At 40.4% G+C, this 10,531-nt stretch overlaps 1 long non-coding RNA gene across 2 annotated transcripts; it reads left to right on the top strand.

Moving 5' to 3' along the window:
- The first annotated feature begins 6,182 nt into the window (after window positions 1-6,182).
- LOC104422240 lies at window positions 6,183-9,018 on the top strand. 2 transcript variants are annotated; one of them, XR_721175.3, is made up of 3 exons: window positions 6,187-6,561; window positions 7,336-7,650; window positions 8,664-9,018. It is a non-coding gene; the product is annotated as an uncharacterized LOC104422240 (long non-coding RNA). The 2 variants fall into 2 exon arrangements; XR_005548095.1 differs by having other exon boundaries at window positions 6,183-7,650.
- The last annotated feature ends 1,513 nt before the right edge of the window (window positions 9,019-10,531 follow it).

Raw genomic sequence — 10,531 nt, 5'->3', positions numbered from 1 at the left:
ATGGACTTAAATGGTGACCATAATCTGGTTATTTGACCTAGATCCCTTCATGAAACTTGTAAAGGACACCTTATTACATAACATAATAAAATTTCAGAGGAAACGAAAGAGAATAGATGGGTGAAATCTAAAAATTTCGGAGAAGTGTGTTCTGGACGATGCGGTCGTGGTTCCAGAAGCTTCGTAGGGTTGTAGAAATTAATATAAAAATAATTTGGCTTAAAGTTCTTCACAAAAATGCACGAAAATGTGTTGAATATCATCCTGTAAAATTTCGTAATTTTTGAAGGCCATATGAGTATTTTAATCGAATTTATTTGGAAACTGTGCAAGTCTAGCCATTACCCGAATATAAGGTGCTATTTCATGGAAATTGTGAAATTATGAGAAATTCAATTTGGCCATGAATTTTATATGAAATTGTAACCCTATTAGTGATTATTCGAATATTATGATTTTGGGAAAATCATAGATATTAAATTTAATATTTATTTATGAAAATAAAAAATATAATAATAAAATGGATTATTTTATTGGCCATAGATTCCATTTAATTAATTCATGTTATTATGTGATAAAGTCTTGGTATGGGTGTGACGTTGAATTGAAAGTATATGTGATGAAGTCTTGATATGTGTGGATGACATGGAATTGAAATGTATGTACGTATTCAATGTTGAGCATGATCTTGAATTGTCATCACATCATATGTCATGATAAATTGAATCATAATAATGTGAATTGAGAAGACCGTCGGAGGTGTGAGCCGTCGGAGGTGTGAGCCGACGATGCCCGGGAGTATCGGGATGCACAGGCTAGAAGGTATGGCCGGTTGCCCGGTGGTCATGAGTGGCCGAATGCCGGAGGGTCCTCGGGAGACCGAGTGGTGTCGAGATGCCCGGAGAGTGGGGGAGCCGGAAGCTCGTCATGGTAATTATGTCGAGGGATACCTCGTGACGCCGGATTGGGTGCGAGATGCAGGCACGAAGGGTGCGGCCGGTTGCCCAATGGCCTTAAATGGCTGGATCTGGAGGGTCTCGTGATGCCGGTTGGGGTGCGAGATGCCCGGAGAGTGGGGAGCCGGATGATCTGAAATTGTATCTTGATGCATGGGGACACAAACATTGGTCCGGGAATGAGAAATATGATGGTCCAAGATGAAATTGGAATTAAATCATGCATGATAATACATGATGATGTGTATGATGAGGATGATATATGCATGATGATATGCATGATGATGTGTATGATGAGGATGATATATGCATGATGATATGCATGATGATAATGACATATGCATGATGATATGCATGGTGATAATGACATATGCATGATGATATGCATGATGAGGATGATGATATATGCGATGATATGATGGTATGCGCATGGTAACAAGGTAAATACGCCGCAATACATGTATGATGTATGGTGCATTGAGTTGTTATTGGATTTCCTTATCTGCTTTGAGTAGTTGTACTCACCCTTTTGGGGATAACATTTAAGATTAAAGATGCCGCTTCCCTACCGTCACGAGGCACCTTCTATGGTCTCCCGTCGGATGTAGAAGTAGATTGTACGGAGATCGGCTAACGTCACTATCCACGGAGTGACATTTGTGCGAGTGCGTGTGCTGGTCATGTACGACGTGGGCTGGGCGAGGCCCGATCATCCAGGAGTTTTGTGCGCTCATGTCTGCCGAGACGGAGTGATTAGGGGGATGTTGCCGCCACCACCACCCGATGCACCTAGATGGGTGTGATGGTTGCGTGAAGGGTAGAGAGCTGGTGTCATCTTTTTGGGGAGTAGCCGCCACTGTTGGATGGGGGATGTCATGTGATTTTCTTTAGGGGTCGTAGTATCTTTTTGGGATGAGGCCGAGTGTGGCTGAAAATCTTGGTCTCCTTTTTGTTGTATCGACCCGTGAAAAACCCATCACGATAATATGTAAATAAAAGTGGCATGGCTTATCTTTTAAATCCTGATGATTAGTGGTGTGTATTTGTATCATGGATTGGTAGGGGATAGATAGTGATGTTTAATTTGCTTCCGTATGAGTCGCATTGGGACCGATTCGTTTTTTTTTTTTTTTAAAAGTTTCTTTCCTCTTTCTATCTTGAGTTAAAACATTGGGACCGATTCACAGGCATTTTTTTTTTAAAAAAAAGGTCCCAATGCGACTCATTAAACGTCACCATCTATCCCCCTACCAATCCATGATACAAATACACACCACTAATCATCAGGATTTAAAAGATAAGCCATGCCACTTTTATTTACATATTATCGTGATGGGTTTTTCATGGGTCGATACAACAAAAAGGAGACCAAGATTTTCAGCCACACTCGGCCTCATCCCAAAAAGATACTACGACCCCTAAAGAAAATCACATGACATCCCCCATCCAACAGTGGCGCTACTCCTAAAAAGATGACACCAGCTCTCTACCCTTCACGCAACCATCACACCCATCTAGGTGCATCGGGTGGTGGTGGCGGCAACATCCCCTAATCACTCCATCTCGGCGACATGAACAGACAAAAACTCCTGGATGACTGGCCCTCGCCAGCCCACGCCGTACATGACCAGCACACGCACTCGCACAAATGTCAGTCCAGGGATAGTGACGCAGTCGATCTCCGTACAATCTACTTCTACATCTGACGGGAGACCATAGAAGGTGCCTCGCGTGACGGTAGGAAGCGGCATCTTTTTAATCTTAAATGTTATCCCCAAAAGGGGTGAGTACAACTACTCAGCAGATAAGGAAATCCAATAACAACTCAATGCACCATACAATTCATACATGTATTGCGGTTATTTACCTTGTTACCATGCGCATACCATCATGTATCATCAGGCATATCATCATGCGTATATCATCCTCATCATGCATATCATCATGCATATGTCATTATCATCATGCATATCATCATCCTCATCATGCATATCATCATGCATATGTCATTATCATCATGCATATCATCATGCATATATCATCCTCATCATACACATCATCATGCATATCATCATGCATATATCATCCTCATCATGCACATCATCATGTATTATCATGCATGATTTAATTCCAATTTCATCTTGGACCATCATATTTCTCATTCCCGGGACCAATGTTTGTGTCCCCATGCATCAAGATACAATTTCAGATCATCCGGCTCCCCCACTCTCCGGGCATCTCGTACCCCAACTGGCATCACGAGGACCCTCCGGTATCCAGCCATTTAAGGCCATTGGGCAACCGGCCGCACCCTTCGAGCCAAGCATCTCGCACCCAATCCAGCGTCACGAGGTATCCCTCGACATAATTACCATGACGAGCTTCCGGCTCCCCCACTCTCCGGGCATCTCGACACCACTCGGTCTCCCGAGGACCCTCCGGCATTCGGCCACTCATGACCACCGGGCAACCGGCCATACCCTTCTAGCCAGGCATCCCGATACTCCCGGGGCATCGTCGGCTCACACCTCCGACGGTCTTCTCACACCTCCGACGGTCTTCTCAATTCACATTATTATGATTCAATTTATCATGACATATGATGTGATGACAATTCAAGATCATGCTCAACATTGAATACGTACATACATTTCAATTCCATGTCATCCACACATATCAAGACTTCATCACATATACTTCTCAATTCAACGTCACACCCATACCAAGACTTTATCACATAATAACATGAATTAATTAAATGGAATCTATGGCCAATAAAATAATCCATTATTATTTTTATTTTTTATTTTATTTTCATAAATAAATATTAAATTTAATATCTATGATTTTCCCAAAATCATAATATTCAAATAATCACTAATAGGGTTACAATTTCATATAAAATTCATGGCCAAATTGAATTTCTCATAATTTCACAATTTCCATGAAATAGCACCTTATATTCGGGTAATGGCCAGACTTGCACAGTTTCCAAATAAATTCGATTAAAATACTCATATGGCCTTCAAAAATTACGAAATTTTACAGGATGATATTCAACACATTTTCGTGCATTTTTCGTGAAGAACTTTAAGCCAAATTCTTTTTATATTAATTTCTACAACCCTACGAAGCTTCTGGAACCACGACCGCATCGTCCAGAACACACTTCTCCGAAATTTCTAGATTTCACCCATCTATTCTCTTTCCTTTCCTCTGAAATTTTAGTATGTTATGTAACAAGGTTTTATTTACAAGTTTCATGAAGGGATCTAGGTCAAATAACCAGAGTAGGTCACCATTTAAGTCCATGAAGTCTCGGGTGTCTCGAAATATTTCGCCAGAACCATTGTTTCCAAGATCTAGCCGATTCACCAAGCTATACTTGTTCTTTTTGCTTCAAATTCGAGTATGTTGTAGCTTAAGGTGTTACCTACAACTTTCATGAATACATCGAAGTCAAATATTCAACAGAAATCAACATGCAAACAAGAATATAGCAAGAGGTCAGCGAAAACTTCACAGATCTAGGGTCTCCGTATAATGGAACTTTTGACCCCTCAAATGTCCATCGTTTTCTACAAATTTTTAGTATGTCATAGTACAAGACGTTAGCTTCAACTTTTGTGAAGGCACCGAAGCCAAAATCGAACTCCAAACACCCATGCAAACTCGAACAAGCCACTGACTCCAACAAACCGAACAAGAACAGTCACACGGTTTGCAAATAACCAACTCTTACCTCGGTTTTTCGCACAAATCATAACTAAAACCGAACATGCAACCACCACAACAAACATGCAAGAGAAGTTACGGACTCCACTTGCCTTAAAGATGAACAAGCAACGACGAACGGCGACGATCGGACGGCGAACGAACGGCACACCCTCCGGCTCCGCCTCCTTCCCTCTCGGTTTCTCCTTCCGCTCTCTCTCTCTCTCTCTCTCTCTCGCACACCTCTCTCGGCCGAATGAACAAAGAACCGGCCCTCTCTCTCCTCATCCCTTTTATATCCCCTTAATCCCATGATTAGCAATCATGAGATTGCCTATAATCCCACCAATGCATGCTCTTGTCCCTTGCCACTTGTCATTTTGGGTTTTTAATTTGAATTTGAATGGGCTTGGGCTTAGGCCCATCCGGCCACTCCCTTGGGCTGGTCGAATTCCTCCTCTTGGGCTCTAATGGGCCGACAAGCTTGGCCCACCAAGCTTTAGGCCAATGGGTCCAAGGCCCATTCCAAAAATAACCCTCTTTTCCCCTTTTTTTTTTTTTTTGAATTCCTTTCTATAAATATTTCTAAATTTCAATTTTTAAAAGACTAATGGCTAAAATATAAGCCATGGAAATTCTATCGCCTAATTAAAGACTTTAACACACCTTAAGGCTCGGCTTTGAATTTCTGGGATGCCACAGTCCGGGCTTAATAAATTCAGCCGAGCCATTACCCTCCCTTAGGCGCTCGTACCCGATTGCGGGCGCCGAAAAAAAGAGGTCGCAACAGGCATTTTTCATTTGTGTCTCATTGATGTCAAGCTTAATCTTGGATGGGAAACATGGTCATCATATAGACCAACAAAGTTCTAGCTTGAAAGTAATCTTCTTCTTTTTTTCACCTGCAATTGTCATGTTTATGCGTGGAGAATAGGACTCAATTGAGCGTTATTGGCCAATTTTATACTCTTTAAAAATGGGTTGCTCTTCATAACTCGGGATTATTCATGATCTTTTGTGTTGTGATATGCTCTCGATCGCTCGATTCTACTGATTCCTGAATGCTCCTCTTGAAAGCATGGATGTTAATGGAGCATTATTGAAAGAATGTCCTTACTTAGTGACTGTGTTGAAAATTTGGTCTCATAAGTCATGAGAATTTGAGGTTTGAAAATGTGTGTATGGCGTGAAGTTTAAATGTAACTGAGTACAAAGTGTTTAGTTGAAAACACTGACAACTTAATTAATTCATAATTTAAGAAAAACAATACATAAATGGGGGGAGAAGGCATAAAATGTGCATGTTGATGGCATGTATTCTTCTCATCTATTTACTTTCATTGTCACTGATGTTTGTCTATTGTCTTAGTAGATTTAATTAATATTTAGTTTTTTTAGTGTCTATCTACCTGCAAATAACTATTTGTATTTATCAAAAAAAAAAAAGTAGAAAACTATTGGGATTTGAGAAAATTGTATATGGCTTTATTAATCTTTCAGTCGTGGCATTTCGTGATCCGTTGGATGTCCTTCGCGCGGGTGCTGTCATGGCTAAATAATAAGCGTTGGATTCAGGCGTGTTTAGACCGTCGGATGGCCCCTTCTGATTGTGGCCGTCCATTTGCTTAAGGTTGCCTCCTTCACTTCTCACGGCCGTCGCTCGTCTAACACTCCAAACGCCTGCAAGTCCTCCATGCTCGCTGGGTAGCAAGGTGGAACCCCATGTGCGGTGACCCCAGCACCTGCAAATCTTCCATGGACTCCGAGCAACGAGCTAGATCCTGCTGTGAGGGTTGCAAGAGCAACAACATCACTCGCCTTCGCGTGCTTAGCCGTCACCAGCCTCTGGCTTTCCCTTCTTGATTTCTACACACTCGACATGAAATATGAGGTTTTGAATTTTTTATGAACGTTTTAGGTGTTTTTCATTTGTGCCCATTTGATTTCAAGCTGAATCTTGGATGGAAAACATGGTCGTCAAGTAGAGCAACGAAGTTCTAGCTTAAAAGTAATCTTTTTTTTTCACCTGCAATTGTCATGTTTATGCGTGGAGAACAGGACCCCCTTGAGCGTTGTTGGCCAATTTTATGTTCTTTAAAGATGGGTTGCTCTTCATAACTCGGGATAATCCATGATCTTTTGCGTTGTGATATACTCTCGATCACCTTGTTCTACCGGTTCCTGAATGCTCCTCTTGAAAGCATCGAGGTTGATGGAGCATTATTAAAAGAATGTTCTTGCTTAGTGATTGTGTTGAAAATTTGGTCTTTTAGGTCATGAGAATTTGAGGTTTGAAATGTGTATATGGCGTGAAGTTTAAATATAGCTAGGTACAAAGTGTTTAGTTGAAAACACTAACAACTTAATTGATTCATAACTTAAGAAAAACAATAAATAAGTAGAGGGACAAGGCATAAAATGTGCATGGCGATGACATGTATTCTTCTCATCTATTTACTTTCATTGACACTGATATTTTGTCTATTGTCTTGGTAGAGGTATTTACTATTTAGTTGTTTTAGTGTCCATCTATCTATAGATAACTATTTGTATTTTCAAGTTCTCATATTCTTGAAACATTATTGCCTAAAGTTCTTCTACCAAACAAAGAGAAATTTATTGCTAAAAATCTGCTTTTTGACGTAAAAGAAAACTTGTAAAACAGGGCTATTTGGAGACTGGAAAGACCATCACGAGCCTGTTTTTGAGCATGTCTCGATGTATCAATGGTATGGGATTTCTTGTGATGAAATATCCCGCCTATCAAGTGTAGAATTGAGAGGTGTGATCAAAGATCAAAATGACTATACCTCAAAGCCAAAAAAATTGGACGTCCATTGATGAAGTTTGTCAGATTAAGAGGATGGCCTATTCTGCAACAACTGCATATTGAAGAGCAGTTACTTCAGACCTTATCGAAAAACTGGTGTATTATAAATGATGGTATAAGGGAACCTACCATTGTTATGGATATTTCTGGGTAAGTTACTGCGGTCACTTTTGGAGTTTTTTCACCTAATATCTTGTAGGTGTTCTCTATTTATTGGACTATTGGCTATGAAGATTATTCATATTTCATTTCCTTTATTAACTTGATATGTGTGGATTGCGACATTATAAATTGAGAGTTTTTTCTTGTTTATACTCAGCGTGCTCAAGTTTGGTGTTAAAATATGTTAAATTGTCCTCTGATTTATCTCGACATAGTTACAAAATGTTTCCAAATTAGTATGACTTTTAATCATGAATGTGAACAAGCTCATGCCTGACCTTCTTTGTTACTCAGTTAAAGCTTGGCGTGTGGTCATACTTTATCTTTCTCGAAGCGTTTGAAGTGCTAATAGTTTACAGGGTGCTCATTCATGTTGTATGACCTTTTAATCTGTTTGCATGCTTAGATTTGTATTGATAACGTTCTGATATCACGTATGGGTGAGTTTGGCAGCTTTTTTGTTTTGAGATTCAGTCTCTTACCAGTGAGCGTTAGAAATATAGAAGAGACAGAACACATAATTCTTGTTCATTTCTATCCAAAAAAAAAAAAAAAACATGGCCTTCTGAAAGCAAGAACTTCTTGGTTTGTTCTAATGTAGAGTCTTACATCATGTGAAGTGTAAGAAATGGAGCCAGAAGGAGAGAAAAATTCCTTCCCATGTCTCTGAGACAGATGGGTTACTTTCTGGTTTTTAAGCAAAAATCTTATGTTAACAAGTATGCTGCCATTAATCAGATATTAGCATTGATTCATAAGTTAGACATGTGGTACCTACTCTTGCCTTCTGACGCTAATTCGCCCATGCTGTGAAAATAAAGTTAAGACATATGTGACTATGAAACTGTGTGCACATTTGCACAATGTTGTGATTTATACATGCTTTATATGTTGATGAGATGTCTTCTGCGTGGATATAATATAATTTAATAGAGTACATGCATATTTTGCATAGGAAACCTGCCGAATTACTTGAAATTAAACCAGTGTTACACGATCAGGTACCTGTCATCAAAAGGTTCACTGGGGGAGGCACTGTCATTGTGGACGGCGGGACAATCTTGGTTACTTTCATCTGCAACAAGGATGCTGTCCCTGAATTGCAGCCATATCCTCGACCCATCATGTCTTGGAGCAGCCTAATCTACAATAGTGTTCCATGGAACTGGCGATTTCCACCTCCGTGAGAATGGTATTCACTCTCAAAACTTCCAATATGCCCAATTTCTCCTGTATTGCTAGTCAAATGGAATTGTGTCATGTTCGCCTTTTCAATTTATGGACAATTTGGATTTTTTACATAGTACTATATATATATATATTATCATGGACCATTCAAAATAGGCTGTGTTCCAATATTGCTTCTTTCCTTGACTGCAAACGCCTCGTCTTACTCATTGGCCCGCGTTGGAGGGTTCCAATATGATCTTGTTGCCGAGGGTTGTCATGATGACAAACATTTGACTGGAATAGTTACTATTATAATCTGGTCTCTATCTTTTGTTTACTTCGTTTTCCTTTTTATTCTTCTTGAATGACAAAATGAATTTCTTGCTCTTGTTTGTCCCTAGTTAGACTGAGGTAAGTATCTCTCAAGAAATTGGAGCCTTGGGTCTTTATGAGAACCTTTTGAATCAAGTATTCAGTGCACTTTGATTACGGAAGTCTGATGTAGTAAGAGGACCAAACTCAAAGATGTGTTAGCATATACAAATAATTAGGGTGTGTTTGGCAACATTTTTGCTTCTCAAAATAATTTCTGTTCAGAAATAATTCTTTTCAATTCTGTTCCCGAGAACAAAAAAGTAGATTTTTATTTTACTTTTTTTTTTGGTTCTATATCTATTCCTTGACCATTTTTTTTATTCTGAAGAATAAAAAAATTAGTTGACTTACTAAAATTTTATAAATAATATAATCAAGTCCCAAAACTTATCAAATTGATGTGTCTTAAAATTAATAGTCAATTTGACTAACGGAAAATGTTGACCGTGGTATTTTTATATTAATTTTATTTTTCACGTGGCATTTTTAGTTATTTTTATTTTCCATGTGGTGTTATTATTATATTTTCTTCAATTTTTTTTTTAAATTAAATTCAAAAGCTAAAATTTATTTAAAAACAAAACTATATAAATAAAAAATGGTAGGGTCATTGATGGGCGCTTCCGCCACTACTACCCATCGTTGGAAGGGCCGCCGACCCTTGCCAAGCTTGAGTGCCTAGATCTGGGCATGTCAACCCTCACGAGGGGCCAACAACCATCACTCGCTTTGAGCAATGCTTCGCTAGCCCTCAGCGACCCTTGCCAAGCCCAAGCAAGGCCTTGTCGGTCTTCACCTAGGGTCGGCGAGGTTCGCCCAGATCTGGGCAAGGGGGCAAAGCATCAACTCACTATTTCACCGAGCCAATTGCTTCAAACTAGGCCAATCGCAAGACAAAGTGGGGAACAGGACTCGAAGGAGAAAGGGCTGGGGAGGGGGGAGAGATGAGCAAATCCGAAGATGAATCGAAGAGGGAGGGAGCTAGGGGACTTCGAATTGCGTGGAGGATGTCACTTACATCGAGAAGTTTCCTCGCTTACCTCCGCTGACAAAGCACAATCCAACAGCATGCTTCAAAGCACGAGGAGGAGACGATGGAGGGAATTGTCTAGACGAGGAGAACCTCCATCGACGAGGCTTGCCTTGATCAAGTGAGCCTCACCAGCTCCAAGCGAGGGCCAATGAGGCCTCGCCCGAGAGCTGGCAAGAGTTGCTAGCCCTCGCCTGGGGTCGGCAAAGCCTCGCCTAGGCGGACGATGATCCCCCCCCCACCCCCACCCCCACCCCACCATGAGGCCCGACATGCCTAAATCTAGGCGCCCTC

Source organism: Eucalyptus grandis, chromosome 2 (assembly GCF_016545825.1).
Source record: "Eucalyptus grandis isolate ANBG69807.140 chromosome 2, ASM1654582v1, whole genome shotgun sequence".
NCBI lineage: Eukaryota > Viridiplantae > Streptophyta > Magnoliopsida > Myrtales > Myrtaceae > Eucalyptus > Eucalyptus grandis.
This window is presented reverse-complemented; position numbering and strand designations above follow the sequence as displayed.